We start from the raw sequence: 15,733 nt of genomic DNA on the forward strand, positions 1-15,733 counted from the left end.
TCCCTACTACTTTTGTGTGTTCATATGTAACGCCCTGAGACCGACGCTCCAGATGCCGCCCAGTTATTTTGTTATCCCCGTGTGTTTCTTTTGTGCTTGCTCTTTTATGTTTGCATTGCATCATGTCATCATGCCAGCATGACATTTAATTTTTAAAACCTCAACTAAATAAACTGGATAGATCGTTGATCTATTTAAATCGAGGGAATTCATATGGTGACTTCTCTTTATAACAATTACCCTCCCAATATAATTAGGGAGCTATGATAAATATTCCATTCTTTAGGAATAAACCATAACACACTTACAGTTTAAGTTCCATGCATTTTCTACCTCAATTCCTTGTCTCAAACTTTGCCAACAATTCTTATCTCATTTTTCGAGGCTCCTCCTAAATTCTCAAAAAAAATGACCTACCGAATACCCACTTCTTTCTCTCACTAATTTGAATTAAATTCAAATGAGTTTGAATTCAACTTCACGCCCATGCTCACTTTCTATTTTTCTTGGAACAAGCGCATTTATGCGAGTCCGGGAAAATAATCCCCATTCCCAAATTTCTATTGCTACCTTCCTTTATTCTCCTTTTCTTCCTTGATTTATTTTCTGTTTTCGGGAAATAAAGAAGTAGGGAGAGAGAGAGAACCAGGCTTTTTCTCCTGCTCCACCCACATGGCCCAAGGTTCCTCCACCGGCCTCACTAGGCCCACCTAGGCCCAGCCCACCTAAACCCTTCCTAAACCCTAGGCCCGACCCTCTCCATCGATCTCCCCCCTCATTCCCATGCCGCCGCCATCCGCACACGCATCGCACCAGGGAGAGAATCCCCACGCTCCTCCCTCCTCTCGTCGATCCCAATCTTCCTCCTCGCAGCGCCGCCATCCCTCCCTCCTACTGCTTCGACCCGATCCCCTCGTCCTTCTCCTCCGTCGCGAGCCCCCTTGACCCGTTCCTCCTGATCCCGCGCAACCCCCTCGCCGGCCAACTCCGGTGGCCCTCCCTCGCTGTCGTCCATGGCCAGCGAAGCCTCGCTGCATCCTGCCGTTCTCCATCGTCGCCGGACCCGCGCCGTCCTCCGCTTCCTCTACGGCGACCAGGGGCTACCTCGCCCGCGCGTCTCCTCCACCAGTAGCCCGCAACGCTCGAGGGGAGCCGAGCTCCTCCCCGTCCCCATGGTGGCTGCTTCCCCTGCCCCGAACTTCCCTGCAGCCCGCGTCCAATCCCCGCTTCTCCTACCTCGCTGCTCGTCCCAGCCGTTTGCGCCTCCTCTCTGCTTTGCCGTGGGCTGCAGCCTGCGCCAAGGCGCAGCGACCCCCTGCACACTGAGGCCTCTATGCACCTCTTGCTCCCATCGACCCTTCACCATGCCTCTGCCATCCATGAGATCGCCAAGACCGAGACCTCCTTGAACAGGAGCATTTCTTCTGGATCGCCAAGTACCGCACCGAGCGCCAAGTACCTCTGCGAATGCACTGGACGTCTACGACAAGTGTACCTCTACATCCTGGAATTGCCAAGTACCGCACCGAAACGCAAGTACAACAAGGAATCCCGAAGGACTTGGATGCGACAAGTTCCTCTTTGAACGTGTACAACTACCGCCGTGTACCACTACTTCCACTACCGCCGACATGTACAACTATGAAACGTGTACGACTACTTGCCCTACAACCCATGAATGACAACTTCCCTCGACGATTTTGAATCGCCCCGAAACGCACACTTCAAAGGTATAACGATGAGACGACCGCCCGTGTGTGAATGTGTGTTGTATGAGATGCTCGTGTTTGCATCGTGCCCGTTTGTCTTTGCACGTTCCTCGTTTGCCATGCTGCCGTCCCGTGGGAACCCGGAATTCGGGAGCACCCCACCATCCTTGCATGACACGCTCACGCCCACTTTCTTTTCCACCGACATCTCGACGAGTTGTCAGATCATCGAAATGTTGCCGTGGCACCATTTCCGTTGTTGTTGCCGTGGCACCCCTTTCGTTCCGCCATGGTGACCAAATGCTTCATCACATGGTCATGTCAACGTTTTCATAAAAATTGCATAAACCTTGATTATGTCATCCGCATCATGATAACAACATTTAAAATGTTTAAAATTGTTGTTTGCATTAAATTGCTAAATATCATATGGGGATTTTCCGGAATTGTTGTTTGTTGTTTCTGACCTCATTTAAACTTGCCTAAATAGGTGGTTTGCTCATGCTTCACCTCTTGCCATGTTTAATAACATTTAATATTGTTGTGTTCCTAAACGAGAGAGAACTAAATAATTGACGAGATGTTCCGTCAATATGCAACTCGTTGCATATTGAGCTCCACTTAACTTGTGGTGTTGTTTTTCCATATTGCCATGCCATGCCTCATTAAATCGGACATGCATCATACTTGTTTGTGCATCATGACATGTTTATGCTTGTGTGTTTACCATATTGTTTGCTTCTTTCCGGTTTGCTTCTCTCGTTAGCTTCGGTTTCGTTCCGGAGTTGTGAGGATTCGTTCGACTACGTCCGTTTGTCTTCTTCATGGACTCGTTCTTCTTCCTTGCGGGATTTCAGGCAAGATGACCATTACCCTCGATATCACTTCTATCTTTGCTTGCTAGTTGCTTCGTTCTATCGCTATGCTGCGCTACCTATCACTTGCTCTTCAAGCCTCCCAAATTGCCATGTCAACCTCTAACCTTTTTCACCCTACCTAGCAAACCGTTGCTTGGCTATGTTACCGCTTTGCTCAGCCCCTCTTATAGCATTGTTAGTTGTAGGTGAAGTTGAGGATTGCTCCATGATGGACATGATTATGTTGGAATACCACAATATCTCTTATTTAATAATTCATCTATATATTTGGTAAAGGGTGGAAGGCTCGGCCTTATGCCTGGTGTTTTGTTCCACTCTTGCCGCCCTAGTTTCCGTCATACCGGTGTTATGTTCCTTGATTTTGCGTTCCTTACGCGGTTGGTTGATTTAAGGGACCCCCTTGACAGTTTGCTTTGAATAAAACTCCTCCAGCAAGGCCCAACATTGGTTTTAACATTTGCCACCTAAGCCTTTTTCCCTTGGGTTCTGCAGACTCAAGGGTCATCTTTATTTTACCCCCCGGGCCAGTGCTCCTCCGAGTGTTGGTCCAAACTAGAGCACCGTGAGGGACCATTCCTTGGCAACTTGGATTACGTCGGTACCTGTACGCTTAGCTTATCCGGTGTGCCCTGAGAACGAGATATGTGCAGCTCCTATCGGGATTTGTCGGCACAGTCGGGTGGTCGTGCTGGTCTTGTTTTACCATTGTCGAAATGTCTTGTAAACCGGGATTCCGAGTTTGATCGGGTCTTCCTGGGAGAAGTAATATCCTTCATTGACCGTGAGAGCTTGTGATGGGCTAAGTTGGGACACCCCTGCAGGGTATTATCTTTCGAAAGCCGTGCCCGCGGTTATGTGGCAGATGGGAATTTGTTAATATCCAGTTGTAGAAAACTTGACACTTGACTTATTTAAAACACATCAGCCGCGTGTGTAGCCATGATGGTCTCTTTTTGGTGGAGTCCGGGAAGTGAACACGGTTTTGGGTTATGTTTGACGTAAATAGGAGTTCAGGATCACTTCTTGATCATTGCTAGCTTGACGACCGTTCCATTTTCTCTCTTCTCGCTCTTATTTGCGTATGTTAGCGACCATATATGCTTAGTCGCTGCTGCAACCTCACCACTTTACCCCTTCCTTTCCCATAAGTTTAAATAGTCTTGATCTCACGGGTTTTGAGATTGCTGAGTCCTCGTGACTCACCAGATACTATCACAACAGTTGCAGGTGCCGATGATACCAGTGCAGGTGATGCAAACAAGCTCAGATGGGAGCTCAACGAAGATCTTCGTCGTTGCTATGTTTCGTTTCATGCTGATCAGTAGTGGAGCCCAGTTGGGACGATCGGGGATCTAGCAGTTGGGTTATCTTCTTTTCTTTTGGCTTCGTCCGTAGTCGGAGTATGTGTGTGCTCTGAATGATGTATAAATTATATGTTCATTGTGTGAAGTGGCGATTGTAAGCCAACTCTTTATCCCATTCTTATTCATTACATGGGATTGTGTGAAGATGACCCTTCTTGCGACAAAACCACCATGCGGTTATGCCTGTAAGTCGTGCTTCGACACGTGGGAGATATAGCCGCATCGTGGGTGTTACATCATAGTTGGTCTCAGAACCTTGATATTACGATTCTGAGTGGTTATGCCACCATTTTTTTGCAGCATGTCTTGAATCCTTATGAGCATTTACATACATTATGCTGTCTGAGTCATTCCAGGTTTCTAAAATAGTGTGATGCACTCGCAAATCCCTTCTTACCGTTCCGAAGTTCCTTTGTGCCAAAACAACCACACTAACTAGTGTGTTGAGGTACTGCCTCGGTATATATGTTGGAGTTATTATTATGACCCTAGGTGTCTTAGGGAATCACCTAGTAGTCTAGACATGTTTTGTGATCCCAGTGTGATGATTTTGGCCATCATCCTCGAAAGCATCCCGTGATGCCAACTATTTAGTAGGTATTCTATTCCTAGGTTCTTGAATCCGAGATTCACCCTACCTACTTCGTGTTGATAGTGTTTGCTCGTTCCTTTAGGTTATTAGTAACCTTTGCAGTAGTCGTCGAGGTCCGTGGTATATCCTTCTTCCACATACCATGAACCAATATGGCAGAAGTTCTTTTGAACCGAAAGATCACAACTAGAGTGATCTCGATGCATTCTCGATTCTATGTTGTGACTATGTCAGTTCTACCTTTCTGCATGGGTTATCCGGAGGAAATATGCTGGACTTGGTTCGACGTACTAATCTATGCATCCACAACTCAGAAAATCATATGTTCTTTTGAGTTGGCCCCCTTTATTTGTTTGTTGGCCCTCGTCTATCAATTGATAGTCAAGGGTATGCTTGCATTTGTTATCGATGCCTATTACCCTTGTGGTCCGTCAAGCCATTCTATTCCGGAATGACTAGGAGAAGCAAACCCCACTAACTTATCCATTTCCAAAATTGGGTCAAAGCAGTTGTGTTTCGCAGATCAAAATGCCAATCCAGCCTTTGATTCTGTTCAACCCTGGAGTATTACCCCCTTTATGTCAGGATTTTCATGAGAGTTGCACCAGCTCTTATGAATTCTTGACACAGTGATACTTCTCACCTTCATTATTCATTTCTCGGTTCCCGTGTTGTTGCAACCGGAATGTCGACAGGTGAACTATGATGTGTGAAATCAATACTCCTAGCAACCTTGTTGCTTGGTAGTTAAAGGACAATAACCTCATTCTAGCGTGTTGATTATTGAATCATCACCCTATGGTTGATCGTGCCACCTAGTCCTTATTTCCGGTGCACTTTTCGATCAGCGAGTTAGGATTGTGTCAACCCCATGCTTATTTGATCACATCATCTTGCCTCGATAGCAAGATTGTTCTCGAGCTTAATAACATATTGGTGGTTCGTGATTTTCCGAATATCTTCTCGGAAATATCACTAGGTTGTCACCTGACCGCTATGTTGAGTTCATGAACATGTTGGTTTTCTTGTAAACCACCCTTTCTCCAAGAATCCGTGTTGGATACCCCCTGAGCTAGATGGTTAAGCCGAACAACAACTTAGAGAGTTGGAAGATAAAAACTTGTATGACCTAGCTCATTTTAAGGGATATTTTTGTGTATGTGTGATGAAGAAAGATAATATCTTCATTGATTGATCCTCATGGTCAATTATTGGATCTATCATCTTATCCACTCTTTGATTTGAGTATGGGCTATCGCCAAATGAAATCAGAACCAACGATATTCATAATGTTGTCTTACTCGTGGAAGTTTCCTCGAGCATACACCATTATATCTTTCGGGTCTGACCAATGCTATCACTTTGTTCACATAATTGTGGAATTCCACTTATATGGAAACCTGGATGAATTGTTATTGAGCCCACCAGCAACATTTCTATCTTCTCCGTGATTCGTGTTAATCATCCAGCTAGTATTGGAAACTTCTATAAGCATTATCTTCATGTCCCGTGCATGAAGCATATGCCCGAATGAAAGAAGTGACTTCCTCTAATTCATGTGCATCTGATGCAAGTTGCCGCCATGAATTCGAGAAAGTCAATGTTGCTTCCTCTGGAATCATCCCATATCGGACATGCATACGTGTGAAGTATTCTGTGGTTTGGAGACTTGCAACCTTCATTCTATATGTATCCCTAGCACACCAAGCCACTGACTGATTTATTCAAGGAGAAGGAGTTCCTTTTTAAGAGCTAACCCGGGCTTAATCAAGGACTTCTTTATCCTTAATGATGGTTCCCCACCTGAACTCGGTTGTTTCGTTGTAAGACTACTATGTGGTCATGCTTGTCTGGGATAACATGCTCACATGTGTGTAGCAGAACCAGCTCATGTTTTGGAGTTACTACCGTAGTTCGTTCCGAAGAATCTTGCAACGTCATCTTGTCGATTTGTGTTGCAAACTTTCATTTTCACTCTAGACTTGATGAGTCTGGAATATCTTGACACCAACCAGGTCTGAATCCCAGGCAGATATGATGGTTGGAACGTGTTCCAAGAATTATAATATTGGTCTCTCTATAACCCGGTAAAGTGGATGTCGTGGCCAACACACCTAGTCGGAAGGCCTATTATTGTAGTATCTTGGTTGAAGAAGTTGGTCACCTCCCCATAAAGATCTCGCGGGATCTACTTCCGTAGTTATTCCTTATGGATTCTTGAGCTCCTGAAGTCCGACCTGTTACTTGATGCTGTAGATACCAAAACATTTCAATGAATGGGTTACGCTAGCACATCAAGGAGAACATTAGAAGCAGAGTGCTAAATGTTTCTCGGTCGATCATCCAGATTTTGATCCCTTGGCCTCGCTAAGGTGAAACCTGAGAAGGTGTTATCTTCCTTTGCATCTGCATCGTCCATCACTATTCTTCATGGTAGTATGTTGTGTTGCCAGGATCGTTGACACAGATATTGGTAAAACCTTGATGAATATGGAAATGCTCAAGTTCTTGAGAGAACTCGCAAGCACTAGGTTTTATCGTTGGCGTTAATTGGGATTTGCTTCCAGTTTTCTTCGGTTATGATATAACCATTCCAACAGTGGAATCACTCTCTACTGTTGGGCTTCTCCCCAGCTACTAGTATCATTCGCAGCATTTGCATTTTGTTCCCAGCTTGCACCGCCATTGTGCCATCCTACTATGGACTAACCTTCTCAGTAACTACTGATCAGGATCATCTTCAAAGTGGTCCTACCAGGGGTTCCATCCATTTCCGGTGATAATCCAAATCATCCGTGGCATTGTCTTCAAAAAGGGAATCCACATCATCCATTCTAGTCTGGGTATGCGATTCTTTCTTACTACACCAAAAGATTGTTGGTGAATTGCCTTAGGGTGGTATAAAGAGTCTCAATGATCTGTATATCAAAAGTAATTCTTTTGACACTTAAGGTAATAATTCTATGAGTCACCTCCTCCAACATGTCTCGTTATGGTATCATGGCAACTCAACTCCTTGCTATGTTGACAACCATTCACCACCCTGTTAAGTGTGGGATTGTTGCCTACCTACTGAACCTTCGTCATGTGTTTCACTCCATCCCTCTAGATGTATGCTTCGCATCTCAACTCAAGAGATGTTTCAATGTCTCACTCTGTGAGTTGATCCTGAGTTCTTTGATCCTTGAGAAGATCGATCCTTCTAGAGTTTTCCCTTTCCTCTTGTTGTCATGTTAGTTGGAGTTCTCAGAGCAAGACATCAAGACAAAGATGGTAATGGAACAACGTTCTTATGACGTGCAACCTGGATCGTGAAGATTGTGTTAGTTTGCGTTCCCCCTTCATCTAACCATATGATTGAATCTCAGGACGAGATTCTTGTTTAGTGGGGGTGAGTTGTCACATCCCTAGTTCTGGTAATGTCTAGTGCTAGCATCTGGTGTTGCATCATGTTTAAATTCCTCAGAAACTTGGAAATGGGGATGACAGAAATCCCCAACACCAACTAATCCAACTAGGGTTACTAAAATACTTTTTCAATGAACCTGAAATGCCCTTAAAAAATGTTCATCATCTTTGCCTTTGTCTAGAACCTCTGAAAAAAATGGTGCACACTTTTCCAGGACACCATAGGGTCACTGAATTAAATCATATTTTATTTGCATTTGGGCATTTAAATGCTATATAATATTTTAAATGTCCAAATAATCATGAACTAAAATGTTTACTATTTAAGTAATCCAAACAATGGCCTCAGGTAGTTTCATGATTTTTTGAGGTTGTTTTGGTATTTTTAATAAAGCCCTAAAGCTACAGAAGAAATAGAAAACAAAAAAAGGAAGAAAATGACTTACCTGGCTTACCTGTACAGCCCACCTGGCAGCCCAAGTGGCCAGCCCAGCCCACTGGCCTCCTCCGTGTCGTCTTCCTCCCCCTCGCCCCAAAGTAGCTGCGTGCCCGGCATGCCTCATCCATGCCACCACCTCCTCCGTGCCTATTTGCCCCTCGCTGGCCCCTCTAATGACGCCAGGAGATGCCCTGAATCCACCTCGACCTCTGCCCTCTCTCGCAGCACCCTCTCCCTTCCTCTAGCTCTTGTTTTGGCGGCCACCGAGAGCAACTGCCAGCCGCCGCAGCCCACACGCGCAGACATCATCGTCGCCAAGACGCGTTGCCATGTATGGGAGCTCCGTCGTCACCTTCTTCACCGTCTACAGCAAGCCGTTCGACACTTGGGGCCCACAAGGACGCCATCGACCTCTTCTTCAACCTACGGCCCCCGAGATTGCCGGCGAGCCCGCGCTCACCTCGGTGCCTCCCCGAGCTCGCTGAGACCGTCCTCGACCCTGCTGTGAGCTCCACCATCTTCTCCCTGCTCCCCGTGCTCGTACGCACCCTCTAACCGACCGAGCCACCGGAGCCGTGAGCTCCCCGCCGCCGTCCATGTCACCGCCGAGCCCAGAGCTTATTTCACCTGAAGCAGAGCATGTCTGCATGCTCAACGCCTCCCCACGAAGCCGTAGACCACACCAGCTCGACCTGAGATGCGTCGTAGCGCCTAACCCGCTGATGCCCGAGCTCCGACCGCCGCCGCGAGCTCCGTTCCGGCGAGCTCCGGCGCCCCCGCGGCCACCACCTGCCCCTCTGGATGTGGGAGAGCATGGGCTACATCCCGGTGGTCTCCGCGCGTCCGGCCGCTGCTCATAGCACGTTTTCTGAGCCGCGGCACCGTCGTTTTGGTCACCACCGGCCAAGCTCCGGTGACGCTGACGTGGCAGATTAGTTTAGTACTAATTACGCTTTTCGTCTAAGCCTAGGTCAATGACAGATGGGCCCCATGCCCTAATAAACTCGGGTTTTGTTTCTGTTTAGATTAAACTAACCCCTGCAGGCCCCATAGGTCAGTTTGACCTGGCCATGTCACATGTTGACTGACCCCACATGTTAGTATTGACTTGCTGACGTGTTTGTTAACCCGACCCCACCTGTCGGTGACACTAACCAGCACTATGTCACCGACCAGGGGATCCCACTGGTTAGGTTTTACCCTGGGCAACCCAGTTGACCTGCTGACATCACCCTGACGCAATGCTGACGTAGTAAGTCATTTTCTGGATTTAATTTAATTCAGGAAATTGCAGGAAATGTCCAAAACTTCAAAAAATCATAGAAATTAATCTATAGCTCCAAATGAAATAAATTATATATGAAAAATGATCAGAAAAATCCAATCTATCCATCTAAACTGGTTTCATGCATGTCTAAACAACTTAACCTTGCTGTTTAGATCAAAACATGATAATGCCCTATTTGAATTCATAGTTTGAGTTTGGAGTTGAACCTTTGGTTCAAAATGACTCAGACCCACCCTGTTTGTAGTTGCATTAGCTCAAACACGCTCATTTTGCCATGTCATGATCATGCATCATATTGTGCATTGCATTGGTTGTGTTCCTTCTCTGTTGCCGGTGGTTGTTCCCTCTCGATAGACGTGGTTCCGACAATGAGATCGATGACACTGATGAAGAACGATACTATCTACAGAAGTGCCAGGCAAGCAGAACCCCCTTGTTCATTCTGATGCAATCCCACTCTCTCACCCCTGCTCTCTTTTACTACATTAGGACAACAATGATTCGTCTGTTACATGTTGTGGTAGTTGAACTCCTTTTCCTCTGCATGACCTGTCGTTGCCACAATAAATAGATGAAATCCACTAGCATGAGTAGGATTTGTTTGAGCACTGATGTGATTACTCATTCATGCTTGTTTGTCATGCCTGCTATGCCTATAGTTGTGTCAGGTATGATTCATCAGGGATGAATTGGAAAGTTGTGAACATGTCCTACAGTGTGTGAGCTAAGTGTGTGAACACGATTTGGTAAAGGTAGCGATGAGAGGCCATGTATGAGTACATGGTGGGTTGTCTCATTGAAGCCTTCCTCAGGAACTGAGTTATGTGTTTGTGATCCATGAACAACTACTACCACACGGTAGGCCTTGAAATATAACCCCGCTTGACTTATTAACCGCCCCTGTCCTCTGTCCAGGAGTTGCAAGTAGTTTCTGGTGTTTGTAGTATGCTGGAGGCCATGCGCAGCGCTGACCCGAGGGGTGGGCTGTGATGCGGTAGGCACATGGCACGATGTACCGGGCGCCCGTTTGGTGTCTCGGGAACTCTGAACACATCGTTTAGGGCCGTATGTGGAAACTTCAGCCGGACTCCCTGCGGATGGAACCTGAATATGCGATAAACCTAGACTAGAGACTGGTGTGGTTAGTCAGGTCATGGTCTACACGCACGTCGGCTTTCGCTTGAAGTCTACCGAGCACATGTCGTGTGCATACGCTAAGTGGTGGAAACATTTGTGAAGAAGTACACCCCTATAGGGTTATAAATGATCTATTTGAATAGCTGCGGCCGAGGTAAAGGACCTCTGGGTTGCCTATACAGTTCATAGACAACTGAAAGTGGATACCCTAAAATACGCAAGATAAGTGTGAGTGATGTGGATGTCGTTCTCGTAGGGAGACGGGAGCGGATCCATAGTGGTGTATTGTTATGGTGAATATGTGGACTCCTGTGCGCCACCTCAAAAGAGTTACTTGTAGTTGTAGTTCAGGATAGCCATCGATTCAAAGCTAGCTTGCTGAAGTTAAACCCCACCATCCCTTTGTTGATAATGTTGCACATGTAGTTAGTTCTGATGTAAGTCTTGCTGGGTACATTTGTACTCACGTTTGCTTAATTTATGTTTTTCAGAGAGACTTCAGTCTCGCTAGTAGTCCCGTTTGGACTTTGACATTTAGCTTGTTACCTCAGCTACGATCTTGTGCCCTCAGCAGGACCTTGTAGATAGTCAGGGTTATCAGCCCTTTTCATTTGTAGATGTCTGTACCCAGACATGTTAAGCTTCCGCATGTGCTTTTGGCTTGTATGCTCTGAATGTTTGGTCATGAGACCCATGATTGCAATACTTGGCTCCTCGGAGCCAATTGAATAAATACTTGAGTTGTAGAGTTGTGTTGTGATGCCATGTTGTTTTGCACATATCAAGCATATTATGTGTATGTTATTGAAATGCTTGGTATGTGTGGGACCCGACAACCTAGTTGTTTATTCTTGGTAGCCTCCCTTACCTGGAAATGTCTCCTAGTGCTTCCAATGAGCCATGGTAGCTTTCTACTGCTCCAGAACACTTAGGCTGGACGGCATGTGTCCTTCTTCGTTCCTTTGTCTATCCCTTTGGGGGAAATGTCACACGTTGTTCCTTTAAGTCCCTGTAGCTTGCTACGACTTGGGTTCATACGTTGTTGATCGACACGTTCGTTGCTGGGTCATGTATGCCTGTCCCTGCAAGTTAGCGCCACCTTGGGTTTACGACTAGTCAAGTCGGCCCGGGTTCTTTGTCATATGGATGCTAGCGGCACTATCATATACGTGAGCCAAAAGGCGCAAACAGTCCCGGTCCAGGTAAGGTGGCACCCGTGGGAAGACCGTGCGTGAGGCTGCAAAGTGATACGCTGTGTTACAGGCTAGATCGGTGTGACTTAGGATTGGGGTCCTGACAGTACACTAATCATACACGCAAATGTGTAAGATCAAGATCAGGGACTCATGAGAAGATATCACAACACAACTCTAGACACAAATAAAATAATGCATGCTTTATATTACAAGCCAGGGGCCTTGAGGGCTCGCATACATAGCTCGTAGCACAAGCGTCAGCAGAAACAACAATTTCTGAGTACAGACATAAGTTAAACAAGGATGCCTTAAGAAGCCTAGCACAAAAGTAGCAATGATTTACGAGGCAAGGCCTCGTGCCTGGGACCTCCTAACTACTCCTAGTCATCGGCGGTATCCACGTAGTAGTATCCGTCGGTGGTGGCATCTGGACAGGGGTCCACCACCTGGTTGTGATAGCCGAAAATAAAAAAGAAGGGGGGAAGGGGTAGCAAAGCAACCCTGAGTACGCATCCAAAGTGCTCGCAAGCATCAGGTCTATACTAATTATGCATCGGTATCAAATGGAAGGGTTGTATCTGTGGACTAAACTGCAGAATGCCAGAAGAGAGGGGAAAGCCTCGCCTATCAAAGACTAGCATCTTCTACCAGCTCCAAGCATCTTGTGGCATGTAGAAGAGTAAAGAATAGCAGTTTATAATTAACAAGCATTTTGTCACATTAACGACCAGAGATCCTCCCTCGACTCCCTGCAAGAAAGCAATCCCGGAGCCAACATATCCATCACATGTCTCAAGTAACCAGTTCTAGTTGTAATAGATCAGGATACAAGTCTGAACGTCCATTACCATGGACACGGTATTCGAATAGATAACTTCCCTGCAGGGGTGCACCACGTTACCCAACACGCTTGATTACTCTGGCCAGACATACTTTTTTGAGTCAATGCCCGTCCTCGGAAGACCAACATGTCGCAACCCTACCTAGGCTCAACAAAGAGGTCCCTGCCGGTCTACATCCTAAGCACTCCGGGGTCTTGGGCCCATCGCTCATTGCACTCCGCGTCATTGCGAGCAGGGCGGACCAGGCTCCACCACTACAGGATGGTGCTGGCCCAGCCGTGCCGCACTGCTGAACTGGACGTCTAACAAAGCTTTTGGTGATACTAAGACGCCGAGGCCCTTAACTATTCCCGTGTGGTTGTTAGTGCATAAAGGCTAGAGGCCAACTCAGAATAAACACCCAAATCATTAGTGTGTTGGGAGCTCACGGAGACGAGTAGAGACTCATGATTGATGTGATCCTATCGCCCCGTCTCGTGGACTTACGGGAAGGGCCCAGAATGCCCGGCCGTGCCACATAATTATCTCGCGGGTACTCTCCAGGCCTGCCTGACTTTCACATCAACTCGTGGGTACCCCTCAGGGCTGACCCAACTTTACCAAAGATTTGAAGTAAACTAGGGTAACTGTGTGTCGAAAACATCAAGGGGGGAAACCCAAGAAATTACCCACGAGGGATTCCACTCGATGTAATCGTCAAGCTGAACTTAGGTGGAATGACCCTTGAGGTTTACACTTGAGGTGTTACAAGACAGAGTCGTATCGGAGTGGTGAATGAGGAATCACCCTCAATGACCACAACCGAATAGCTACACTACAGAGTTATCATCAGGAGTGTGTTACGAGGTATCACCGTCGACACTCGATAGTAGCTCTACAGAGTCGAGCAACAAAAGGGGCGTGATGTGATGTGAGGTGTCGGGCTCTGGTCGTCGATCACGTTGATCGAGTCATCGATGATGAAGCAGGGGCAACAAAGACAAGGTGGGGGTCACACATGGATCACTAACCAACCCATACTAAGCAGTTTAGGATAAGCAGGTAGGTAACAATAGTAGGTACAAAAGCAGGCTATGTATCAGAGTAGGAGCAATCAATCACAGTTGCAAAATCTAATGCAAGAAAGAGAGAGAATGGAATAGGAGATATCAGGATGATCAAAGGGGGGGCTTGCCTGGAAGCTCCGTTGAAGGGAAGAAGGGTCGTCGATGACGTAGTCGATCACATGGGCATCAACATCGGTCTCGGGGTCTACCAAAGAAGAGGGGGGGGGAGGGACAATAAACACAAAGCACACAGATGCATCACTAAGCATGACATGATGATAGGCGGTGCTAGCGGTTTTCTAATGCAGTGATACTCGATACCAGCGAGGGGGATAACATCCGGGAATGTTTTCCCGAAGTTTGGCATTTTCGGACAGATGAAACAAAGGGGGACAGTTGCATGTTCACTGTGCTAGGGACATGTGGTGGACAAACCGACCACGCATCCGGAATCGTGTCGAAATTCTAAGAAACTTTCATGTATAAAACATTTTCATCCGAGTTACGGATTATTTTCTACGAATTTCTAAAGTTTTAACAATATTCTAAAATTATTATTAATCCGAATAAAAGGTGAAATTGCTATGTGCACCCGATAGAGTGTACACAGCAGGGACACCAGAGGCAGACAGTGGGCCCATGGGGTCCCAATTGACCAGTCAATGTTGACTTGTCAACAGGGGTGGGTCCCCCTTGTCATACACTCCTTAGACTAATTAGGTTATTGGGCTAATTAGTTTTAATTAAACCAATTTAATTAGGTTAATAATTATATATATATATTTATTTATTTATATTTTAAAAATCTTTTTTAATCTGGGCACGGAGCCCTGCCGTCATTGACCCAAAGGCCAAGAGGGCAGGCGGTTGCGGGCTATCGGGCGAGGCCGAACCTGGGTGGCTGTTACATGCGGCAGGGCATTAGAGGCTCAGGGCAATGGCGGCGAGCACCGACCTCGGGCGATAGCTATTAGCGGCAGCCTGGAGCGGCAACAGAATACAACACCACGGGCGGAGTGGCGTGGGACGGTTGCGGCGCAAGCGGGCGGCAGAGCGGCAGTGGCACGGCTTGGTAGGTGCGGCCAGTCATCGGCGGGGCACGCGCGGGTGGTGCGACGATGGGATATGATGCATCAGCATCAGCAACACACATCGGGAAGGGGGTAGGGGAGCACAGCGGCCAACAGTGGGGCGCGGGTGAGCGAGGGAGCTGCGGGAGGTTGGCGGGGCGCGGGCAGTAGCCGATGGCTGCGGTAGGAAGCAACGGCGGCTGGCGACGAGTGCACGGCAGGGAGCAAGGCTGTAGTCGGCAGCGGGCTGCAGCAATGTAGGAGGTGAGCATTAGGGAGCGGCGATTGCGGGGCTGTGTGGGTGTCGCCGGAGCGGGTCGAGTACGGCGTGGTAGCGTAGGCACGCATACGATTGAGGCGAGGCCGTGCGAGGACTTCAGACACGACCATGAGGGTGAGGACGAGGTGCGGGGACCTGTGGGCGCGTGCACGCGATGTTGGGGGCGCGACGATGGGTCGGTGAGCATGTCGACCGGGGCCACGTCTGGCGGCTACGGGTGGTGTTCGGCAAACGAGAGCAAATGAGAAAATGGGGAGGAGATGCGCGGCTCACTGGGAGCCTGTAGGTGTGCAAAAGGTAGCTCGGGGAAGCCTTCTTGGCACAGAAACTGTCGCCGGAGTGCGTCGGAGCCAACAAAGAAGTAGACGAGGCGTGGCGGCGATGCAGTGATCCCCGGATCAGACTCGTGGTCGAGGACAACGTAGCGGAGGCGGGTGGAGCTCGTGGACTCTCCGGCCAGGCGAGGGGAGGCCGGCGGCTACGC

The sequence above is a fragment of the Triticum aestivum genome, chromosome 7B (assembly GCF_018294505.1).
Source record: "Triticum aestivum cultivar Chinese Spring chromosome 7B, IWGSC CS RefSeq v2.1, whole genome shotgun sequence".
Taxonomy (NCBI): Eukaryota; Viridiplantae; Streptophyta; class Magnoliopsida; order Poales; family Poaceae; genus Triticum; species Triticum aestivum.